Source organism: Globicephala melas, chromosome 10 (assembly GCF_963455315.2).
Source record: "Globicephala melas chromosome 10, mGloMel1.2, whole genome shotgun sequence".
Lineage (NCBI taxonomy): Eukaryota > Metazoa > Chordata > Mammalia > Artiodactyla > Delphinidae > Globicephala > Globicephala melas.
The window spans coordinates 52,953,646-52,977,651 of NC_083323.1; the positions used below are offsets into that span (position 1 = coordinate 52,953,646).

At 47.8% G+C, this 24,006-nt stretch overlaps 1 protein-coding gene across 5 annotated transcripts in view; it reads left to right on the forward strand.

Annotated features, from left to right (window-relative positions):
* The window catches only part of PPM1H (protein phosphatase, Mg2+/Mn2+ dependent 1H), a 264,363-nt gene that overhangs the window by 153,486 nt on the left and 86,871 nt on the right, over nt 1–24,006 (forward strand). The window lies entirely within an intron of this gene.

The following is a 24,006-nucleotide window of genomic DNA, read 5'->3' on the forward strand; positions in this document are numbered from 1 at the left end:
CTGCTGTGTGGGAGCGTAGGTGTGGCTATGTGACTTAAGTTTCAGCCAAGGAGGTGTGAGCAGAGGTGAGGCCTGACCCATAAAAACCTCTTACACACTGTAATGGCTTAATTGTGTCCCTCCCCAAAGGTATGTCCAAACCCTAACCCTCCTATCTGTGAATGTGACCTTAGTTGGAAATGGGGTCTTTGCAGATGTAATGAAGGTGGAAGTTAAGATGAAGTTTTACTGGATTAGGGTGGGCCGTAAATCCAAGGACTCGTGTTCTTATAAGAAGGCCATGTGAAGACAGAGATGGTGGGAGGGTGACAGGTGAAGATGGAGACCAAGATTGGGGTTAAACTGACAAGCTAAGAAACACCAAGGAATGCTAGGAAGAGGCAAGGAAAGGTCCTCCCCTAGAGCCTTCAGAAGAAGCATGGCCCTGCTGACACCTTATTTCAGACTTTTAGCCTCCAGAGCTGTAAGTGAGTAGATTTCTGTTATTTTAGGCATCAGGTTTGGGGCAGTTTATGCGAGTCCCAGGAAACTGTTATGCACACCCATCCTCTCTTCCCTGTTCTGCGGACTGGTTGCTGACAAACGAGGGTGACCTCGGCAGTGAGCCGGAGCAGGCGGAACACCTGGCAGCCTGATTCCCTATGAGGCCCCTCCCCCACCTCCAAGCTGCTACCTGGACTGTATGTTTCACAGGTGAAATAAACATGCGCGGCACTAAGCCGCTGAGACTTGGAGGGTTTATCTGTTACAACAGCTAGTGTTTCCTTAACTAAAACACCCGCTGACTTGCCAAGGGACTGACGGCAGCTGCCGTAAATACACACTCAACCTTTCCCTCCTGGAAACAGTCTCTCTGATGGTTTCCAGCATTTCACCCTCTCGTTTCCTCTCTCCCTCCTTCACTGCTGGTTCCTCTTCACGCCTGCCCCCTAAAAAGCAGCCCACCCCCCAGGGTTTCCTCTCCCTCCAGCTTCTCCATACCCCATCCCTGAGTCCTCTCATGCACCTGCATCTCCCACTTACTCTGATGTTGTCCAGATATATAAGCCCACACCAGACCTGTCTCCCCCATCTCGGGCCCCATGGCAACCCGCCTCTGGTCATCTCACTGCACCCTCTTCTCTACACGATGTCAGGGGGCTTCCGGGGAGGCAGTGGCAGGGTTGGCCTTCTAGCTGTCCTCAGACTTTGTCACTCGTCTTCCCGCCACATCCCCAAGCATAACCCATTTTCTGAGCCTCTGGCTTGGCACGTAGGGTAACGGCTCTCCAGGTATCTGTCGGCCAGGGTAACCATACATCTCAGTGTTCTGAAAGATTCTGTTGAGAGAAACAGTGTGTAGGGAGAATTGCCAGTCCTAACATCCCTCTAGAAATTCCCAAGTTCGTCCCTGGATTGAGGCTGGCCCTCACATATGTGGCCACCTGAAATGGTTTTCTGAACAGCTTTTTCTGATGACATGAGCTTGGAGAAGGTTAGGAACAGCTCTGGGAAACGTGTTGCTGGATTTACTGCAGGGGTCCTGCTGAGGGACTTGTCCATTTCATCACACAGTGTCCTCTTTCCTACGTACCACTGGGCACTTTTCTCTAATGTGCTCTTTAGGGAAAGAACTGGGGTTAAGGGGGAGAGGAGAGTTTTTTTGGGACCCTGAGGTGAGTAGACCAGTTGTGGTGGTTTCGTTGCTGCCTGTCATGAAACATTTGCAGCCGCTTTTCGGACAGTTAAGCGCCTTACAGCACATGTTTTTGGTATTCACTTAATTCCTAGCTTCCTCTGATCTTCCTCAGTTTTATTTTCCACATATATTTATTTACTTTTTTAACCTTGTGTGTATTTATGTAATCTCTGTTTAAATCCTTTCTAGAACAAGGTAAAGTCTGAATGAATAAGATGTCGCCGTGAACCTGTTCACACTTAAAAAGTGTCCAAAACTAGAGACATTTTCTTTTCCAAAGTGGTGTCCCTTTCCTGTGCTCCCAGGTTGATGGTGTCACCAAGCAGCCCATTACTTAAACTAGGACGCTAGGATAGCCTCACGGTGCCCGCTCTCTCTCTCGTCCCTTCTCCCCTCCCACATCTGCTACCACTTCCTGTCCGGAGCCAACAGCATCTTTTGTGGGCTCCATAAAGGAGCCTCACCAGGGCTCCTTACAGGGCGCTCTGCTTCACTGGTGCCCAGCCAGTCAGTCAGTCCCCAAGACCACAGACACCCGTGGCCACCCCACGTCCCTTTTGAAAGCCCACCAGTGACTTCCCGTCTTCAGAATCAAGTCCAGATTCCTTGGGCTCCTTTGTCAGCCTCTCTGCACCTTCATCTCCTGCCGCTTCTTAACCCCGCACCCCAAGCCCCAGCAACACCAGAGCGTACGCTTACCCCTCCCTGAACCAAGCCGTCCTCTGCCCCTTGTCTTCATAGCTGCCCCTGCTTCCCTCCTTATCTGTTGAGCAGCCCCCCCGGAATGTCTTCTACAAGACTCAGCTTAGACGCCCCCTCTTCCTTGAGGTCTTTCCCGTGTTCCCTGTGCCTTCATAGGCAGCGACCTGTTTATGGTGCCCTTGTGTGTGCTCGGGACCCCAGGGTCTCCCCTTCTCTGTGCTCCTGCTTCTCTTTCCACACCGCAGCATAATTGCAGTTCTCTCCTTCTCTCCCCTAATAGGCCAGAGCTCATTTGTGGCAGGAATCAAATCTTCTCTTTGTATCCCCTCAGAGCTCTGCCAGAAGCAGGCTCAATTCCGCTTAGTTGTTCCAAAAAATTGCTTATAAATAGTATTGTTGTTTTCAAAGACCATGACGCTGTTGATACCGTTGTGGGCTTTACCATATTCTTTAAAGGAGCCGGGGCAAGTAGATACGCTTAGTCCAGGGGTGACACTAAATGGTGGGACCTGCAGCGTGAAGGAGACGGCTAGTTGCGGGGCAGCACCCGCCTCGGTCCCAGTGATCATGGGCTCCCCGCACCGTCCCCGGCTCCCATCCCGTCTGACCCCTGTCCTGTGGTTCTGGCTTCACATGACACTGGGAGTACATCTCTTCTGTGTTGTTCCATTGCCCACCTTCAGGCAGGACTGGCCCTTCTTTCACGGAAGCTTCAGCGACAGACTCCTGTTTCCCTCTTCCAGCTCTGTCCTGCACCGTCCACTTTCCGCACCCAAGAATGACCTTTGTGAAAGAGAAATCCTCTGCTCTGAGCCCTGCAGAGCTTATTGTTGATCTCGTTTGAACTCTTCCGACAGCCCGCCCCGTCCTCTGACGGCCCAGCCCACCTCGCTAGCCCTCCAGGCCTGTCTCGTCTTCCTCACTGAGCTTCATCCAGCCCCTGCACACACCAGGCATCCCCGCCACGGTTTTTGCGCACACACTTGCTTTTGCCCGCACTGCTTTTCCCCCGGCTTTGCAGTTGGATCCCCCTGCCAGTCCTTCGGGCCTCCCTGTCTGAGGCCCCCATCTTCCTACTCAGATCACTGCTCCTCCCAGGGCTGAAAGCTCCGTGCAGCAGTGACTGTTCCCTCGGGTCCTCTGCCGGATCCGCGGGCCCCACGTAGGGTAGGCACTCAGGGAATATTTGCCCAAAGAAAGAAAATAAGGGAGAGGAAGAAAGGTCCGGGAAGTTCGAATTTGATCAGTACAAGTACAGTGTTACTGGGGCTCCCATTACGCTCAAGGTCACATGGTTTTGATTTAGGTCCATTTTTTATGATTAAAAATGTCCAGCCACTTTGGAAGCTGAGCCCTCCATACGTCCAGAGGGTTGGTGTTCCCTGTAGCTTGGACCCGTGGGTGAGACGCATTTGCCACAGATTGGCGGTTTGGCTCTCCCTGGCGTTGGCAGCCCCGATCTCCTCTCTGGAATTGAGGGCGTACCTACATTTCCAGTGCTCGTTTTCCCCTCTCGGCAATGTAGGACACAAGCCGAGGGACTTGGCTGTCCCCAGATGGTACCTCTCAACATACCGGTTCCAGAGTAAGTGATCTCTCCAGGTGCACACTCTCTCTTTCCTTCTGGGTCACTCCCACTTGTTCTCATTTCACTATTTTTGTCCCTGGTAATTGTCTGGGGAGGAATTCACCAGAGTTCGACATTTTTTGTATTATCAGATTTTTCAAAGGAGAGAAGTGAGAGGGGTGGTCGCCCCTGGCATGGAGCAAGAAACGAAGAGCAGGAAAGAAAGGTAGCAGCTGGATTAAGGCAGGGATCTCAGATGGGGAAGAACCCTCACCTTTTGCTAGAGGGCAGCTGAATGCATCAGTGGCGTCCCTAAATGTTCAAAACAACCAAACGACCAGCAGTTTAGGTGGGAAATAACAGACCTCCATGGGCAGGAGGAAGCACAGCATATTCAAGAAAGAATCTGGCTGAACCACTAACTTCCCTAGATCGTGGGTTCTTCATCCCTCAAATGAAACGACTGTCCTATGAGGATTTCTAAGCTCAAAAAATTTCCGTGAAGAAACGTCATGTATCGCATTTCTGCACTGTGCACCTCTGGGAAGTGTTTAAGGAACTGCAGTAAGTTTTGGAGTCACGTTAGTGATTTCAACTTTCTGTGTTTGACACCTGTTCTCTCTGATGATCCCCCCGGAGAGAGGAGTTGCTGAGGAAGAACTGAGCTGGAGGCTCTCAAATGGTTGTAGCAATTTCTGATGTACTCCCACCTGCTTTGCCAAGTAGTGAACAATTAGACTCACGGCCACGCGGCAGTCCTCAACACAAGAGGCAGGTGATCTGAAGTCAGGTTCCCCTCGGGAGTGTTCACTCTGCCTGGATTCAGTGCCCAGCCCTTGATTTAAACTCACACATGCATCTCCATAGCACACCATGCAGCACAGCTTAAGTTTTGTGATCTAGCAGAGTCAGACTGGCTTGTGGTTAGAACCTAATCTTCAACCTGAGACTCAGTGCTTACCCCTCAGAATGACTCTAGGTCTTTCAGCTGTTTTACCATCTTTTATAGGAAAAGTAATTTTTTTTAAGTCATTCCGGGACGCGGCCTCTCCATCCACAACCTTTCATGGAGAAGAGAAACCCACTCAGGGGCCAGGTAGTTCCTGGCTGTGAAGTCTCTCTTGGGTCAAATGCCCCTTGCTTTTCTCCATGGTTTAAAGGTATAAGTAAAAGTGTGGGGAGAAAGATAAGAAGTTTGAAGCTTTGGCAAAGCTGATGTCCTACTGCCAAGATGGAACAAACATTGATTCCGTCAAGAAGCTTGAGTTTTTTGGGTTAACGGTACCAATGAATTCTCCCACATTTCATTCTCCGATGATCGTGCATTATAGATCATCTTTAAATTCCTTAGACCTCAGAAACTGGCAAGAACTGTTTTAACTACACATAAACACATAAGCCGTATAAATACAGAAACCCCACACATGCAGGGACCTCCCTTTGGTGAGAGTGCTGTAGGCATGGATGAATCACGCTCAGATAGTTTTCATCTGTGAAGCTGACGCGAACTCTGACGCCACCAGACCTCAAGGCAAAAATAGATGCCCTTCAAAGACTTTGTAACTTCCAAGAATCATCCATGTGGAAACCAAATGGAGGTGTTGATTCTCATGAAAGAGATCTCACAGCTACAAGCGAGCGACTCTGAGTGATCCCAGCCAAACATGGGAAAGTGTTAACTTTGTCATGTGCGATTGAAAGAATGTGATCCGTGATTAGGATACATGACCTGAGGATCCTGGGGCAGTTTTAAGCACTTAGCTTCGAGCACTACGGTTTAGCCTTTTGAGCAGCAAACTCATGTTTCAAATTATAACAAACGCCTCTATTAATCCTCTAATCGCTTCTTAACCCCACTCCTAAATTGCACCAGGCTGAGGCTGCAAAGATTTGCATGCGGAAAGCCTCCATATGCCTTTCTCCTCTGAGTGGTGGTTGTGAATGGGACCAAGAGCCGCTGGGAACGGACGATTGTGCCCTAGGAGCCTCTTGTTCTGTGGAGTGTGTGCCTTGCTGACTGATGCTAAACATTGGAAGTGTACATTTGAATAGGTCCATAGAGATCGGAATCTGACGGCTTGTTTGCCCTGAGTGTTTTGTGGAGTGGTGTCACCGTAGGGAGAGCCTCTTCAATGGGGTTATTTATTAGAAGAACAAGCTTACAACTTGAACTTTTTCCCCAGAAGAACATTGGAAGATAGCATATCTGTAGTGACACATTTCTGGTGGATTTACTAGGGTGTGTTTTTCTTCCGGTGAATTGACCTCTTCATTAATTTGTTTTCTTCACTCCTGTGAGATCTACAAGGGTGAACTGGTTTATTTTTATTTTACAGTTGGAGGAAAAAGGTAAACTCTAAGTAGCTAGTCTAGAGCTTAAGATATTTTTGTATTCACCTGAAGATTTTAATTTTTTCCAGTGTGTTAGCCCACAGTAGAACTATTTCCCGTCCATCTTTGTGTCGCAAATGGGAATGGCATCCCTAGGAAGCTAAGTTTTGGCTTTTGGCACTACTGAGCCCATTGAAAACGGGAACTGGTTTATCTATGGAAAGTCACGGTCCTGATTGTGTTGGTGATGTTCTTCTCCTGTCTCTTGAGTACTGTTTGTACTCAGGTAATTCAGATTCATATGCAGAGCGTGAGGCAGACTGGGGATAACAGGTCATGTGGCTGAGACCCCCCGCCCCCGCCCCCCCCCCACCCCGCGCGCAGGCAGTTGGAATGACTCAGTTGCCAATAAAAGAACCAGACAGTGCCCATCCTCCCCCCCACCCCCGCCTTGGACCACAGGTCTCTCTTCTGGGCTTCGCCTTTGGTATTCCTCTTGCTGGTCACCCACCTTCCCCCAGTCTCATTTTCCAACTGGACCAATTATGGCATTGAGTGCTCCCTGGGAACTCTGGAAGAAGGAGATTTCTCTTTTCTGAGCCCTTGGAGATACTCTTTGGCTTTGGGGGTATCTTGACTGACATCACAGCCACCTCTTCAGTCAGCTTAAGCAGGTCCAATTGGTTTGTGGCAAGAAATCCTGGTTTCTCTCTCCCGCTCGTAGCTGCGGTTCCTGGCAGAGATGCTTCCATGGGTTCCTAGCCTTTCCTGTGCTGTTCCTAGCTCTGTCAGTCAGCTTCTCCGAGATTCAGTTGCCCTCCCTCCTCTCATCCCCCCTCCTACTCTTTTCTTAAATTTCTCAGTAAATACTCTTCACCTTTTCACAACCACATCCCCAGGGTTGCCAGCCCGGCGGCATCGTAGAACTCCCCGGCCTGCACCTCCTTTTCGTTTATGACGGTCCTCTCGTGCAGGAACTTAGTTTGTATATTTATATGCACATGTTTACGTTATGAAACAGTTTGTCAAAACAAAACAAACAGCAAACTTGTTACTGTTACATAAGCAGTAGATGTTACTGGTATACAGTTTTTAAAAATACAAATAAGTGAGATTAAGAAAAGAAAGGCATATTCCTATCACATAGACATGATCACTCACTCTCTCACTTGATGGTCCTTCAGATACTCAAAGGCACCTATCGCGACCATCCACAAATCTTCTCTTCCTCAGAGGAAACATCTCTGGTTTCCTTCACATGGTCTTCAGAGAGCTGGTTAGAGGCCCTCAGCCCCAGGTCTCTGGCCCTGGCCCTCTTCTTGTGGAATTGCCCTGTTCACACATGGCATCACCCAGCACTGAGCTGCCCCGTGCTGTGTGTAGTGATGGCCACCCCCCTTGTCAGGACAGCATCGCTGAGCCCACTCTCACTTTCCTGTCAGTCATGCCACAGAGCCAAATCACGATGACCGTCTGTTGGACTGAAACGCTTTAATTTTGCAGCTATTTCAACCACTTTTCATTATTATTATTATTATTTGTTTTTGCGGTACGCGGGCCTCTCACTGCTGCGGCCTCTCCCGTTGCGGAGTGCAGGCTCCGGACGTGCAGGCTCAGCGGCCATGGCTCACGGGCCCAGCTGTTCCGCCGCATGTGGGATCTTCCCGGACGGGGCGCGAACCCGTGTCCACTGCATCGGCAGGCGGACTCTCAACCACTGCGCCACCAGGGAAGCCCCTCAACCACTTTTGATTTACCTCTTTTTACTTAAACTGTTCCTATCCTTCATGGTCAACCAAAAGATCATGAACAATTTTGGTGGTTTCTAAAGTCCAAATAGATAGATACTCTGCCTGTGGCATGTCTTTTACCTGGGAAAAAAAAAAGGGATGGAGGAAGAGGGCTTGGGAAGGGACAGGCTTTCCTCTTAGTGGACTCAGGCAGACCACCAGTGACCGCTGCTTTCCTTTATTAGCCCTCACGAGCCTTCCCTTTAACGACCTACTCTAGAATCTTCCTCCTGGTTGATATCAGGTCCCTCCTTGTTAGTTTACAGAATCCATTGTTTCCTTTGTTGAAAAGGGAACCTGAGTTGCCTGTCTCTAATCTTTGGTCACATCTTCCCTTCACTGCTGTTCCTCCCAGATTCCTGACAGAACTGTGACAGCCTCATCTTCAAGTACTTTTAGGGCCCTGGGATGTAATCTGTTGAAGCCAGAAGACTCCATCCCATTTATTGCAGCAGAGTTCTCTTCTGTAATATTTTCATCTGTCTTGGGCCTTAGTTTTTTGTTTTTTTAAACTCGTCTTTATTTTCTCCTTCCGCCTGACAAGTAAAATAGAAATAAATTGGTACTTCTCCTCCTTTGTCATCCATCAGCTTTACACCTGTAGTTTCCAGAAGCCAATTAGTCTCTTCCTCAATCACCTCGATTTTTCAAATATAACTAAGGAAGGTCACTTCTGTTGTCTTCACCATGTTCCATAGGTATAAGTCTATTCTGGGTTTTAAGTTTGTGAACAATTTTGATTGGTGAGTGTTGCTGTCCGTTCTTGGCCAACTTCCCATCAGAAGTAATAGGATCTTAAATTAACACCATACTAATGAATGGTCTGAGTGTTTGCAAAATGGGAAAAATATAAGGTCCAGCATACATTTCTTTACCTTGCATGTCAGAGAGATTCCTGTGTGTGAAATAAGACCTACTAGGTGAGCTGTAGAGGGGCAATGACATTCTTCAGAGATGAATTAAAGCTCAACTCGATTTCCGGAAAGTCCCAGGGGAGGAATTAGAAGCTGTGTAGAGCTGAGCCCTGAAAACTCTAATTCACAGGTCCTATCTGGACCCTGCCTACCAATCCCCAAAAGTTGAACAGGGAGCTATATGTATGGACAGAGGATAAGGCAGAGGAACACATTATATAAGTAACACATTTTGGCCTTAAATCCCCATGCAGTCCCTTCACAAGCCAGACTGGAACATATTGGGGTCTTCTTTTGTTTAAGCTGGAATCAGGACCCAGAGAAGTCTGTCTGCCTGTTTCCCCCAGTCCCGGTGATGAGGGAGAGTCATTCCAGAGAAGCAGCAAATACAAAAATAAAATGTGAACCAGAACAAGAAAGCCCCCAAACTTCTAATGAGAACTAGTTGAAGCCAGGGTAGCAGGAGCACACCTTGAGCTCTCACACCTGGCAAATTATTTAAGAGAAGAGTTAGAATGGAGAAAACCAAGGGGCCGGGAGAGAGGGGGAGAGAGCTTGGTTTTCTTCCAGGCAGCCCCCGCCCTGGTCTCAGCCCCCTTTACCTCTGAAGCTTTGTGAAGGAAGTGCCTCTCAAAAAGGAAAATGGAATCAGAGAGAGAGAACAGCCCTGATTTTTCATCTGAGAAGGTTTTTGGGAGTAGATGGTGCAGCTCCCAAGAGTGAAACCCACTGTGTCCCTAGGCTATAGCTCAGTCACGGGTATCCATCCCTGAATTTGACCTACACTTGGTAGAAAAGTGAAGAGAGGTTAAGAAATGTTCCTCCCCTAGTCAGATTTGGGAATTATTGCAGAGTTACCTAGTCTTAGAGAACAATGACACATTTTACTATACTAAAGGCTCCGAAAAGTCCTGTGACAAAGAAAAGTGTTTCCCAAACTCTTCTGAGCATGCGTTTTTTTGGTGGTTTCCTATTATCACTCAGAAGAGTGTTCCATGGAAAACATTGTAGGGGGCAACTTCAATTCATCAATTTACTCTGTGAAGTGAGTTCAACAGGTACATGAGGGAATGGACCCATTTTCTATGTTCTTGCTTAATATTTATCCCCACGTTCTATATACATTCCCTGGAATGCTTGTTTCAGTTCCATAGTTTTAACTACCATATAAACATGACTGTTCCCACCTCTTTTTCTAGCACTGACTTCATTCCTGTGCACCATACCCACACTTCCAGCTGTGGACTCATTAGCCCTTCTCCCTGGGCAGCAGGCACGTGTGCTGAATTCAACATGTCCAAATCAAAAGGCAGTGTCTTCTCCTCCAGATGGGTTTCTCTTCCCGTCTATCCTGTTGCTATAGCATCATCACCCTCCATTGTCCAACCTGGGCATTTCAACAGATTCTAAGACCTTTTCATCTCCTTTACTTGGAAGAATATATTTTTAGATTATATACATTTAATAAATACACACATAATTTTAAAAATTTAATATATTGTACCTCTGAGACTTTTCTGTTTCCACAGACATAGTCCAGACTCTCACTTTTCATTTGGACAGTTGTAATAACGTCAGGTAAATTATGGGCTCAGTGGAATTTTTGCAGGGAAAGGGGATTTGGCATGGGAACCTGTAGTATATCTGTTTGTCAAAATGAAATCTTAAATTACAGATATGCTTGGAAAAATCTGAAGGAGATTATGGCATTAATATTAATGGACAGGGTGGGGTTTTAAAGCTAGTGATCAAGAGAAGCAGGAATGCTCCATTACTACCCTGTCAATCTCCCTTCTTTTCCATGGAGTTCTGGGGGTACCCGAACACATGTCATTTTTATGACAATGGGAAGTCAGCATGCCATTTCATCATTAAAGCCTAAGTGAGGTCACTAGATACACTGTTTTTTGTTTTTTGTTTTTCCTTCATACAGTTCTTTAGGATCACAATTGTGGACAGTTATTGTACAAAATAACAAAGTTCCGAGTAACGACTGTTCTACTTTGGCTTGTAGATATGTATGTTTCCCTTAATGATTCAATCAGCTATGCTTAATAAGTCGTGCTTAAAGTCCTTTTGCACATAAACTCATTTAATCTGAAGAAAGAGGTATTTACCCTTTTTCAAATGGGGAAAATTGAGTGTCAGAGTGGCTCCTAGCATGGCTAGTTCATAGCTTGAGCTAGACTTTGAACTCTGAGCCCTGATCCCTTTCCACTACACCTCAACTGGCTCCCCAAACCCAGATGATGGTTATATTCAGTGGATGAGAGATGGGCTTCCCAAGCGTTTCTATGTGAAGACCTGACATGGGGTAACCATGGGCTGGTAGAGCCAGGAAGCCCTGCAGGCGAGGCATCCAGCCTGTTATCTAACCATTGGGCCACAGATAAGCCACCTGCCCTGCCAGGTGAAGTCATGTCGTAGCTTATTTTGGGCAGGGGCATGTGGCACCGAGGGTGACCTGTTTACTTCGGTGGTATAGATTGTAAGACTTTCTAAGTACATTATACAGTACACAGCCTGAAGTGAATGGTTGTGGATCCGGCTTTGCCCTCACACCACAGATGTAGTTCCTGATTTATAGCATCGTAAAGAAACAACAATAAAGGATGCCTCAAGATTCTTGGCAGGCAAATATAGACAAAGCTCCCTTATGTCCTTTTGAAGAATTTCAGGGACGGAGACCCATTGGAATTGGCTTCGGTCAATGTATAATGTGAAGATTAGGAAATTCTTTTCTTGTTTCCAACCATAGAATCTTACTGATTTGATTAAATAGAATTTCCTCTTGTTTGTGTTGCTCTGAGCATGAAGAAACTGGTCAGTCACCATTCTTTCAATAAAATGGTTTCAAATTGCGTGAAGGAGATTGTGATCAAATCACTGCTCATTTTTTCCTTCAGGCTAAAATACCATAATTGCTTTAACCTCCTTCAAAGCATCTATTTTCCATCCCTTACATTGTTTTTATTTCTTTCCTTGGAACTCAGTTCAGTTGCTCCATGGCATTGCCCTATTAAAATATAGTGGTTGGAACTGGACACCCCTGTGTCCAATTGTAACTAATATGGAGCACTGGTAAAGAGGTTGTTTCCCGGACTCTGCATGTACTACCTGCCTTGGCACACAAACAGTGAGCTATTGTCATCATCAGTTATTTAAAAGAAAGGGAAGGGGGGGGGAGGGAAGGGGAGGGGAGGGGGGAAGGGGAGGGAAGGGAAGGGGAGGGGAGGGAAGGGAAGGGGAGGGGAGGGGAGGGGGGAGGGAAGGGGAGGGGGAGGGGGGAAGGGAAGGGGAGGGGGAGGGAAGGGGAGGGGGAGGGAAGGGGAGGGGGAGGGGAGGGGAGGGGAGGGGGAGGGAAGGGAAGGGGAGGGGAGGGGGAGGGGAGGGAAGGGGCGGGGGAGGAGGGGAGGAGAGAGGAGGGGAGGGAGGGAGGGGAAGAAGGGGAGGGGAGGGAGGGGGAGGGGAAGAAGGGAGGGGAGGGGAAGAAGGGGAGGGGAGGGGAGGGGAAGAAGGGGAGGGGAGGGGAGGGGAAGAAGGGGAGGGGAGGGGAGGGGAAGAAGGGGAGGGGAGGGGAGGGGAAGAAGGGGAGGGATGGGAGGGGAGGGGAGGGGAGGGGGAGGAGGGGAGGGAGGGAGGAGGGGAGGCTCATCCAATCATCCAGTAGTCATCCAGTCTGGCTACTTGCTAGGAGAAAAATGTGCTCATTTTGGGGCTTGAGAAGTGTTTGTGTACATTTGTGCTGGGGGACCGTAGAGTGCTGTAGGTTATAGGTATTGATCCTGCACTTGAGAAGAACAGAATATACACCCTCTGACCACAAATGGAAAAGGAACCACTAGATGTTCAATATGTGCCTTGAGATCGAAGCACACAGGCAAAACTTTGCCAACTAAGTGCTTTTGAAACTGTGCAAAATAAGAAACCACTGTGGGATTTTCAGAAATAAATTTAGTTTGAACTCTGCGATCCTTTAAAAGAAAGTTTTAAAATTCACCAGTTGGGAATGCAAAATGGTGCCGCCACTTTCAAAAACTGATTGGCAGTTCCTCAAAATGTTAAACATGGAGTTACCGTGCGACCCAGCAGTCCCACTCCTAGGTAGATAGCCAGGAGGACTGAGAATATATATTCCCATAAAAACTTGTACATGAATGTTGACAACGATGTTATTCACAATAGCCAAAGAGTGGAAACAGTCTAAATGTCCATCCACCAATGAATGGATAAACAAAATGTGGTGTATCCTTACAACAGAATATTCATTCAGCCATAAAAAGGAATGAGGTACTGACGCCTGCTGTAACACGATGAACCTTGAAAACGTTATTTTAAGTGGAAGAAACCAGGCACAAAAGGCCATATATTATAGGATCTCATTTATGTGAGATATCCAGAACAGGCAAATCTATAGAGACAGAAAACAGATTGGTGGTTGACGTGGGTTGGGGGGAGGCGGGGGGAATGGGGAGTGACTGCTACTGAGTATGGCGAGCAGTTCTTTTTGAGGTGATGAAAATGTTCTGGAATTAGTTAGTGGTGATGGCCGCACACCCTTGTGAATATACTAAAACCTGAATTGTACACTTTACAGGGGTGAATTTTATGGAATGTGGAATATATTTTTTAAAACAAGAATAAACAACCCCACCGTTATATACACATGGACCCCTTATCATTATTTTTAGAAATAAGCACCTCAAAAAGTTTTCTTTCATGACTGTAAGGTTTCTACCTGGTGTGGAAAATATTGTGTGGGTGCACTTGGTTTCATGAATGTTGCTGGTATAGCAAGATGTTTGTAGAAAGTGGCTGAATTATGACATTGAGAAATTATTCTGGGTGGTATGAATACAGACTGGGCTGCTTGCGAGGAAAACAGGAACATCTGACTCAGTTATTGCTCTGCGAGCGGTCATTTATTTTTGCTGCTACTGAAAGATCTGAATTTTTTTTCCTGACCATTTTTTGGTGAATATTTTTGCTGATACACTTGCGTATCTGAGGTTCTGCTAAATGAATCATCGTATTTGCAACCTTTTTCTTTAGTATCCATTCTGGAAATGGAATGACTAAAAACACACCAAAGCTAATTCCAGGCTCCTGGGGTTATTTTTTTCCCTTCAGCTATTTTTTGACCCCTCTAATTAGCATCAACAGCCTGGATGTCGTCTGATGGTGGTAACCCCAGCTTCCTCCATCAGCTGCCCCGCTTTCTTTTCCATCGACACATTTCTGGTACTTTTGAAGGAGACAGATGCTTCTGCTGCATCTGAAGAGGATTCACAAGGTCTGATGCTTTTTGACAAAACGGATGCCTCCTCCCTGTACTTTGGAATGGATATGCGCTGTCAAAACGGGTTTTCCGAATGGTTGCTCTTTGTCACCTTGTACCAGGTTTTCTCCTCCATTCTGGAAAGTGTGCAGTTTAATGTTGCGTTTCGAATCACTTTCAGCTGAAAAAGTGTGTAATGGAATCAGGTCGGAGATGCTTTTTGTTTGCAGCTTCGCGTTCCAAGGGGACTGGTGACAGCAGGGAAAGTACATTGGGGGGCTTGCTTGATAATGGGCTCCTGTCCTTTATGGTTTAAAAGAAGCACTAAGGGTGACTTCTCCCATCCTGGCGCTTCTGTATTGGTTTATATTTGGGGGATCACCTCCTTCTGAGAGGGAAAGTAGTAGCTGTCGTGATTTGTCCGTATTTCTCCACTCTGCAGATATTTGGCTTATTTTCAGAATCACTGAAATTTAGACCTGGGAGGTGCCTTGTCCTACCCCTTCTTTTTATTGGCAAGGACACCAAGGCCTAGAGCTAGCGGTTAACCTAAAGTGGGGCTGGCATCTGCAAGTTCTGTTTCCCAAGCCAGTGCCATTGCTACCACACCACCTCACTACCAGTGATGGGGCACATGGATGGGTACCCCTCAGGGCTGTGGACTTCCTTTTTTTTTTGCTGTACGCGGGCCTCTCACTGTTGTGGGCTCTCCCATTGCGGAGCGCAGGCTCAGCGGCCATGGCTCACGGGCCCAGACGCTCCGCGGTATGTGGGATTTTCCCGGACCAGGGCATGAACCCGTGTCCCCTGCATCGGCAGGCGGACTCTCAACCACTGCGCCACCAGGGAAGCCCAGGGCTGTGGACTTGCTGAGCAGGGAGAGGGCCTGACCTCGGCCGTTGCCCCACAGTAGTGCTTTGTCTTTCCCATTACAACCTCCCGTGTAAACCGGCAGAACTTACAACAACCCAGAAAGATTCCTCCTGTACGTTGTACACTCACGTCCCCTTTACTACACATGTGGGCGGTTTCCATGCTGCAGGACTGGCTGGCTGCTTAACTGTTTGCCATGGGAATGAAGTTCTGTGCTACCTGGACTCTTGCAAACACTAGCTGCGGAGCACTTGGCTTTGCCGGCCAGCGGTTCCTATGCTGCAGAGAGAAGAAACCAAGGGGTGTGGCAAAGTGAAGCCAAGTGGTTTGGATGCTGCCTTCAGGAGTGAGCTTGAGCCCTGACTTTTGTCTTACTTAACCTCTCCCTCCATGGAGACTGGCCTGCTGGAAACTGTTAACTGCCTCTCAAGTCCAGCAGCCTGGCGATTTTGAAGTTCTTTTCCATTTCAGCTCTGCAGAGAGATTCTACCTTTATTGTTAAGCTTGGAGATTTTCATCTATATATGAATATATATAATGTTTATAAATGGAGATTTATATGTGGATTTTTTATACGTAAATATATCTATATTGTATATAATCTACATCTATAACTATAAATCTATGTATATAAGGGATATATATATTAATTTTTCCTCATTCTTTGTGCCACTTGGACCTTTTATTGAGGCTGAAAACCTATATGCTCCTTAATTGTCCTTATACCAAGTTTACAGAGTACCTCTTTGCAAAATCATTTGTGAATTTTCGTATTTTGTTTGGTCTTCAGGCCACAGTTTTTACCTTGCGGAGGCAGGAGGGCTGACAGGTGGTCTGCTCTGAAGTGCACTGGGCAGAGCTCGGGCTTTTAAGCTTCCTGAGGCTCACGGAAAGGAAGTGCTGGCTGGGGTTCTCCTGCATTTGTCCTCCATCATTCTCCAGACTTCTTCTTCCTCTTCAAACTTCAATGTGTTTCTCCTTTGCTTGAATCTGAAGCTTTCTTGATAGTCACAGCCGATGACGTAAGAGCTGTGCAGCGCACCGAGGCAACATCATCTCATTTCACTGAAGGCTAGAAAGGAGGGTGTGTGAATGAGCAGCTACTATTCAAAGCTACTAGCATCCTGGGGCTAGGGCGGGACTTTCTGAAACACTCCAAGAGGGTGTTGTACACAGTGAGACCATTCCAGAGTGTAGCTGTGAACGTAAGCTACAGCACGTTGCCCACAACACTCACCAGTATATGCTGAGTTCTGCTTGCCCTGGAAAGAGGGAGATGTCTTCCAAGCGGTAGGAAGTGTAGCTGGCTGTTTGCTCCTTCCTCCTCCACTTACTTCCAACGGTGATCTCTAAGGGGAAGTGCCGCTCCCATCCCACGGCCACATCCAAACCCCTGGGTGGCTGCCTCGGCCTTGAAATCTGGAAGTCGTGTGGTGGTAGGCAGCCCACGGGCAGTGGATGCAGCCATTGAGGTGGGGCAGCGGGGGATGTTTTGTTTTCGTTTTATCAAAGTGTCACTGATTTAACACACTGAAAACTTCCCTGTGGCCAATGAAAAAGCATTACAAGGATGCATCCTGTCAGTGTCTAAGAGGCATAGTTTCAAGTTCTTAGGTCCTCAGAGAAACGTGTGTGTCAGAGTAGTTCACAATGCCCAGGCTGTGGCAGGAGGGGGAGGATTACATATGTACAGACCCTTCTGTACGCCTAAAATAAATGGAATCTAACCATCCAGAGGAGGGGCTGATGAATCCCCGAGTCACCCCATTCATTCTTCATTCAGAACGTCTTTCTGTCGTTTTCATTTGTGAGCATGGTTGGCTGTTCTGCACCTACTTCTGTGGGTCTCCTTTTAGAACACAAGTGATAGAAGAAGGTACAGACATTTTTGGTCTTAACCAGTTCTCATTTTTATAACAAAATTCTGCCACTGGCTTCTTAGTTAGTGGCTTCTGATGCAGCTACAGGAGAGTTTTGCAGTCACACCTGAGCTCTGAGAGACGTTTGGGGCCCAGGAAGAATTCTGTGGTCCCTTAATGCTTGGGTCCCACAGGGTTCACGAAGACCGGTAGTGCTACAAAGATGAATTAGCATTTAGTAGGGTTCCGGACCTTTTGTGAATATGTGGCCAAATCCGGGCAAGTAAATTCCTCTTCAGAATTTACAAAAGGAATGTTTCACGATTCCTGTAAGTCCAATGATACAAAGATATGTAAAGGAAAATTAACTTTCTCTCCCACTTCCATGCCTTTCTCCTTACTCATTCAAACATAACTTATATTATCAGACAGCCAGGTGGCCAGTTAGTACCGTGACAGCCTTATTCACTCTCTGATAGTGCAGGCAAGAGGCAAAGAGAAAGCAAAGTGTTCCGTTTTCCCCACACAAGGGCACCGGGCCAGGGTCAGGTGATGACATGCAGCAGGGCAGGAGGAATCTTCTCCGTGTTGAGGAGCTCTGAACAAAAGGCTGTGCCTTTGGACCAGGGGATGGGGGTGGGATGGCAGGTAGGTGGTGGAAAAGGGAAAGGACCAGGAGTGGAAAAGTACTGAGTCAGAGTGGGGAGAAGTATCTTAGCCAGGACTCCTGGTGGAGGTGCTTAGGCTGGGTAGGCAGAAAAGTATGTAAATGTGACCTATGGTGGGGTGGGGAGAGGGAGCCCTGGCTGCAGCTCCCCTCAGAGACTGCAGAGCCCTGGCTGGGCACCAGGGGTGGGGAGGGCAGCTTCCCGGCAGGCCTGCCCAGTAGAGCCTTTGCAGAGCCTGAAGGAGCGGAGCACACACCGGATTTTGGCCTGGAATCAGATACTTCATGTATATAGGGTATCTATATATAGTTTTTGTTTTTATAAAAATGGGATTATTCCCCATATTACTCTGCAACGTGCTTTTCTTTTCTTTTCTTTTTTTTTTTTTTTTGCGGTACGTGGGCCTGTCACTGTTGTGGCCTCTCCCGTTGCGGAACACAGGCTCCGGACGCACAGGCTCAGCGGCCATGGCTCACGGGCCCAGCTGCTCCGCAGCATGTGGGATCTTCCCGGACCGGGGCACGAACCCATGTCCCCTTCATCGGCAGGCGGACTCTCAACCACTGCGCCACCAGGGAAGCCCTGTAATGAACCCTTTATTTCTTTAGGATATATTCCCCACAGTAGGGTGGCTGAACCATTTTTTTATGTAGTTACAATTTTAAGAGATTTAAAACGTATAATAGTCTATGTTCCCTTTAATTATGAGAATGACTTTTTCCCCTCACCCTATGAGAACTATTATATATTGTTAATATATAGACGTTTGCCAATCTGATGAGCAAAAATTACATTACTTTAATTTTCCTCTTCCTGGACCAGTGAGGTAGAGCTTCTTTTCATATGTTTATTGAACATTTGCATTTTCCCTTCTGGTCGGTTGCCTAATCACATCTTTTATTGTTTTTCTTTTTCTTTTGCTTGTTTGTCAGATGCCTTTGGAAAGTATCACTCCTGCTTTGAGACGGGATTTAACAGGAGTTAGTGTGATCTCCTTAAGAGAAAGTGCAAAATTGAGAGACTCTCTGAAATGAGCATCCTGTTTGGCCCTTTCGTTTTCTCTTGACCAGTTTACGTTTTGACCAGCTTGGGGAACAAAAAGTAATTCTTTTTGACTCCAAATTGTGACATTCAAGGCTATAAGTAGCAGAATTTTCTAGCACCTGTTCTCTGAACTCAAATTTCTCATCAGTTAGGAATAAGTTGCCCTTATCGTGTCATGTGCCTCATATGGGGGGGAGGGTTTGAAAACTATCAGTGTCTTTGCTTTACCTCCTCTTTTCCCATCCTTGCAGTTGACTCACAAAAACACATTAAACCTTATCATTTGCCGTGTTACAAATACTGCCCCGTCTATTAGACTGGGTAAGAAGCTAAAGCATGTATATTTCCGTTAGTCTCTGTGAATGAAAGGCTAGCCTTAACTTTGCAGAATATGCTTAGGAACCGCTCCCTCTGTATGGTATGGGGTGCCGGGTGGGAAGTGGTGGCTAGTTGATGAAATCACCCAACCCCTGGTGACTCCCTCACCTAGTCTCTGGCCAGACACTGAGTAGGTGAATGAAATGTCATCCTGACCACAGTCATATCCACAGGTCTGGACCTGAGGCCCCAGAAGAAAGGTCAGGGCATGTGCCTAACTCTCCTTGACTTTCGCTGCTATATAGCTTTTTTTATCCTCGTTTAGTAAAAACATTTCATAAAATAATGAAGTAGAAGATATGAAGTCTATAAGGATCCTGTGATGAGAGAATATAGCTTTAAAGGCATTTCTCTACTTTACTGGTTGTTTAGTACAGGATTTGTCAGCCTTCTTCACATGCACTCTGTTCCCTTTGAAACCCCTTCCTCTCACTGCCCTACTCCAGATTGGAGACCAGCTCTCTGACAAATTGATCCCTAGATCAGAGGGATGAAAGAGAGAAAGATCAAAAGGAAGCCGGGAATCGCATAGGAAGAGGCATCATGATGCAGGAACTGGAAAGTTTGGCTGCCAGACTTGCTGTCATTCTTTAATCCACGGGTGTCTCATAAAGGAAAAACTCGGTAGTTCAAACAGAAGCGAAGAATGTTCTGTACATAAGTGGACTTAGATATAAGGATCTATTTATGAAAGTGATTAGGTAGGGTTACCCCAGCAGTGAACGTTGGAGTTGAATGCTGATACCTCGTCGTGTACGAATTTGAAATGAGAAAACAGAGTAAACATAGTGGTGACTGCATTCTCCCTCCCCTGCCCACTAAGGACAGGGGCCCTGCCTAGTTTTCCCTTATCGTTTGAGTCACTTTTCAGTGTTGATTCAGCCAGAACAACATCCTTTTAGGTCCCTTGTCTTTTTGTAAAACCAATGAAAAGGCATGCCGGTTTTTGAGGGCTCAGGCGGTAGACAGTTAGACAGTTACAGATCATGTTATTAAGAAAAGTCTTATTTGGGGCCTTCGCTTCTGGACACGTCTGTTCATCCACCCAAGTCTAGTTCACTCTTCATCCATTTAGTCGCTTATCCCTCAGCAAACAGTTATTGCATGTCTGTCACAGGCCACACGCTGAGTGCTGGAGATTCAGAAACCAGGGCTTAGGCTCTGCCCAGAAGACATCCTCAGGTAGTTAGAGACAGCCACAGAGGCCGGCCATCTCAGTGAGACTGGTAAGGGCTGTGGTACACCAGGCACGTGACCCCACGGGGTCACAGAGAAGGGGCGTCGAAGGTAGACCAGGAGGGCATTCTCCTGGGCTGACTCTCAGAGAGGAATCAGTTGGCCAGAAGAAGGGAGAGGCAGAGTGCGAGGAATAGCAAGTGTGAGACTGAAACCAGAAATATAGGCAAAACCCGGATAATGAAGGAAAGTGGAAATGCTGGGAAGGCACCTAGGGGCTTGCAGTAGGGGATCTGACGTGATGCAAGTAATGCTTTTAAATCATCTTGGTGACCCTGGGGAGCAGAGCTCCTGACTCAAGCAGACAAGCTCTGATGTGGCCTGAACCCAGGCACTAACAGAAGAAACCAAGGAAAGGGACAGATTCTCATGCTACTGAGGAGATAAACTCCACAGGATTGCTGCCTGTTTGGATGTGTAGAGGGAGAAAAGAAGGGAGATGGCTTCTGGAATACCCCCCCGCCCCCCGGTGGAAAGGGATGCTGTTCCCTGAGACAGGGACTGCTGGAAGGACAGATTTGGGGGTGTGGTGGGGCAGGATCATTAAGTCTGAAACACGTCGAGTCTGAGATGCCAGTGAGTATCCAAGTGAATATTTGTTGACAGTTGGCTGTTCCAGGCTGGAGCACAGCAGAGACGTGTGGGCCGGAAAGGATACTTGGAATCATCGGCATGTGTCATGGTTGAAGCCATCGATTCATCCAGTAAATATTAAGGGCGTACAGTCAGGGCCCGCTTCATGGGGTTGTGACCTGTGCGGGCCGCCACATTTGCCTTAATGCTGTGCTGTCACAGTCTTGAAATTCTCATTAATTTTTGAACAGGAGGGCCTGCATTTTTATTTGGCCCAGACCCTAGAAATTCTGTAGCCAGTACTGCTTGTAACTGCCTGGCTCTGTGCACAGTAGTGGGGCCTCAGCGTGAGCAGGACGGACATGGCTCTCGCCTCAGGAGCTGACAGGCCAGCTCGGAAGGCGGACAGTTAAGCAATGAGTACAAAACAGGTTGTGTTCCATATTGGGAGCACCAGGCTAACAGAGCATGTAGGAGAGGACTCTAAACCAAATCTTGGGGGTTACAGGGTTGGGAAGCGAGTGCCCAGGGAGGGGGTAGAGAGGCGGAATGGCAGCCCACAACCCCAGAGGAGTCTGAGTGGAGTGTCCTGGGAGGTGGGAGGGAGACCAGGAGAAGCAATGCCCCAGAAGCTGGGGTCGGGAGGGACCAACAAATGCTGCCTAGGAAGGTGGGAATGAGGTCATGATCATGGGGTGTAGCAGCAAAGAGGCCATTTGGGGACTGGTGAGAGCAGTCAGGTAGAGAGAAGGCAAGAAATGAATTTACCTGTATTTGAGGGATCGGTGGGAGGTGAGGAAGTAGAGCCCCTGAATGTAGATTAATGTGTACATTAATGTGTAATGAGTGTGTAAACCTTGGTTTAGGGGGAAAGAAAGGGGAAAAGACCCTGAAAGTGGGTTTCAGATTGGGAGAGTATTGTTTGTTTGGTTTTCGTTTCGGTTTCTGTTTTGTTTGATTTTAAACACAAAGTGTTTTGAGTGTGGTAGCCAAGCCAGCAGAGAGAGAGGTTGGGAATACAGAGGGAATAACTGATGTAGGAAAGACTCCGGGGTTGGAAGTGATGGATGGACTCACCTGGTCAGGAGAAGAGGAAAAGATGGCCGAGGGAGCAGGTGCGATTCCAGGCGAAGGCCCCTCTCGGCTCTGTGACAACTACCCAACTCTCCTTGTGTAAGCGAACGTCCGCTGCCTCCCTAGTTCTGCTCTCTTCCTCTCAGACTCAAGGCAAAGCTTCTCCTAAGTTCTCTCATCTGTTTTTTGTTTTTTGTTTTTTTTTGCGGTACGCGGGCCTCTCACTGTTGTGGCCTCTCCGGTTGTGGAGCACAGGCTCCGGACGCGCAGGCTCAGCGGCCATGGCTCACGGGCCCAGCCGCTCCGCGGCATGTGGGATCTTCCCGGACCGGGGCACGAACCCTTGTCCCCTGCATCGGCAGGCAGACTCTCAACAACTGCGCCACCAGGGAAGCCCTCATCTGTTCTTATATTCAATTAATATTCATGGGGCTCCTGCTAGGTGGCAGGCAAGATACCAAGCATCTGGAATATGAGAGTGAACAAAACAGACCAGGCCCCTGACCTCCTGACACTTAGGTCCTGGAGGAGGCTCTTGCATGGTCTGGTTGGCCGCTCCCCACAGGCCCACGCTGCCTGACACCCCATCTTCCACTGTCCCTTCCTTCCTCCTCTTACCACGATCTTTTACGTCCCTCCCGGATACCCACCTTTCTTAGTCTGAGCCTGGAAGCTGGAATTCAGGGGCCATGTAGGAAAAGGGAGGGAAAAGAATTAAGACTAGCTTTTAGCAAAATTCTGAAACGGAAGATTGCTGTGGGAATTTACTGCATAATGCCTTTTGCTCTAGTGTCCCACATTCTCTGGGCCCTTCTCGCTACTTTAAGATTAGGCCCTAAGCTTCACCTTCCTGACCCCTCCTTTCAAGTTCTCCAGGTTTCTCCAGCCTCTATCAAAACCCCTACTCTTACTACAGTTCTTCTCAGCCGATAAGTAGGACAAAGACGATTTCAGTTAACTCACACTGACTTGTGAATGGCGGATATCACCTTTCCTGGGGTTGGGGGAGGTGGGTTGCATTTTACAAGTGACTCTGGGTTTATAAGAAGGAATCTTGAATCTGTCCTATTTTTGGCGGCATAATAAAAGAAGTGATACGCGTATTACAGGAAGAGCCGCCCTCTTCCCAGCGTCAGTCCCCGCAAAACTTTCCCGTTTTCTTACAGTTCCACCATTTTTCTCCTAGATCCATAAATTCTCTAATGCCCCCAAGATTTTTATGGTCATCTCCTCCCTTGCCTGCCCCCCTCCCCTAGTTTCTATGACAGCAGCAACTGGGCATGGGTGGTGAGGGGTTAGCAGGGGAGGGGGTTGAGCAGCTGCAGCCGTTTATAGGGATTGTTGCCAAGTCGGGGACTGCCTGCCTCTGTGGTGGGAGGGAGGGGTGCCCGGGGCTTCTTGGCACAAAGAATGCAGCCTCCCCATGTCAATGAGGCATCCACCCAGAGCTGAGCTCAGTGATGGTATTCCCCGTGCTTGTGGCTCTTCACAGAGAAGTGTGCTGGGTCCCCAGGTCTCTGGCTCCCTGATACCAGGAGCTTTGTGGTTCCAGTAGAATGCAGCTCCCCTAGCCACTTGGATTTGTCGTAGAAATGGCAGCCTTCCGCCACAACTGATCGATAGCTGGCCGGCGGCTGCAGGGACCACTGCGGAACAAGGTCTGAGCACAGGAGGCTCCACCGAGAACAGGCTTAGGGAAGGCTGCTGCACAGTTATCAATCCGGCAACTGCTCTTTTAGACGCCTGCTTTGGGGAACTCTGTTCTCTCAAAAGTCCCAGAGTCGGCAGTAGCTGTCGGGCACACTTTGGAGAGTATGTGAATTTCCTGAGCTTTAAGATGAGATAAGTGGTTTTCCTGGACCCAGGCTATTACCCTAGAAACTCAGGAGCCTAGGTCCGGCGTTCTTAGATTTTTAACGTGCCTCTGAATTCCCTGGGCATCTTATGACAATGCAGATTCCAATACAGGAAGTCTGCGGTGGAACCCGAGAGTCTGCATTTCTAACAGGCTGCTGGCTCACAGACACTTTGAGTAACGGAG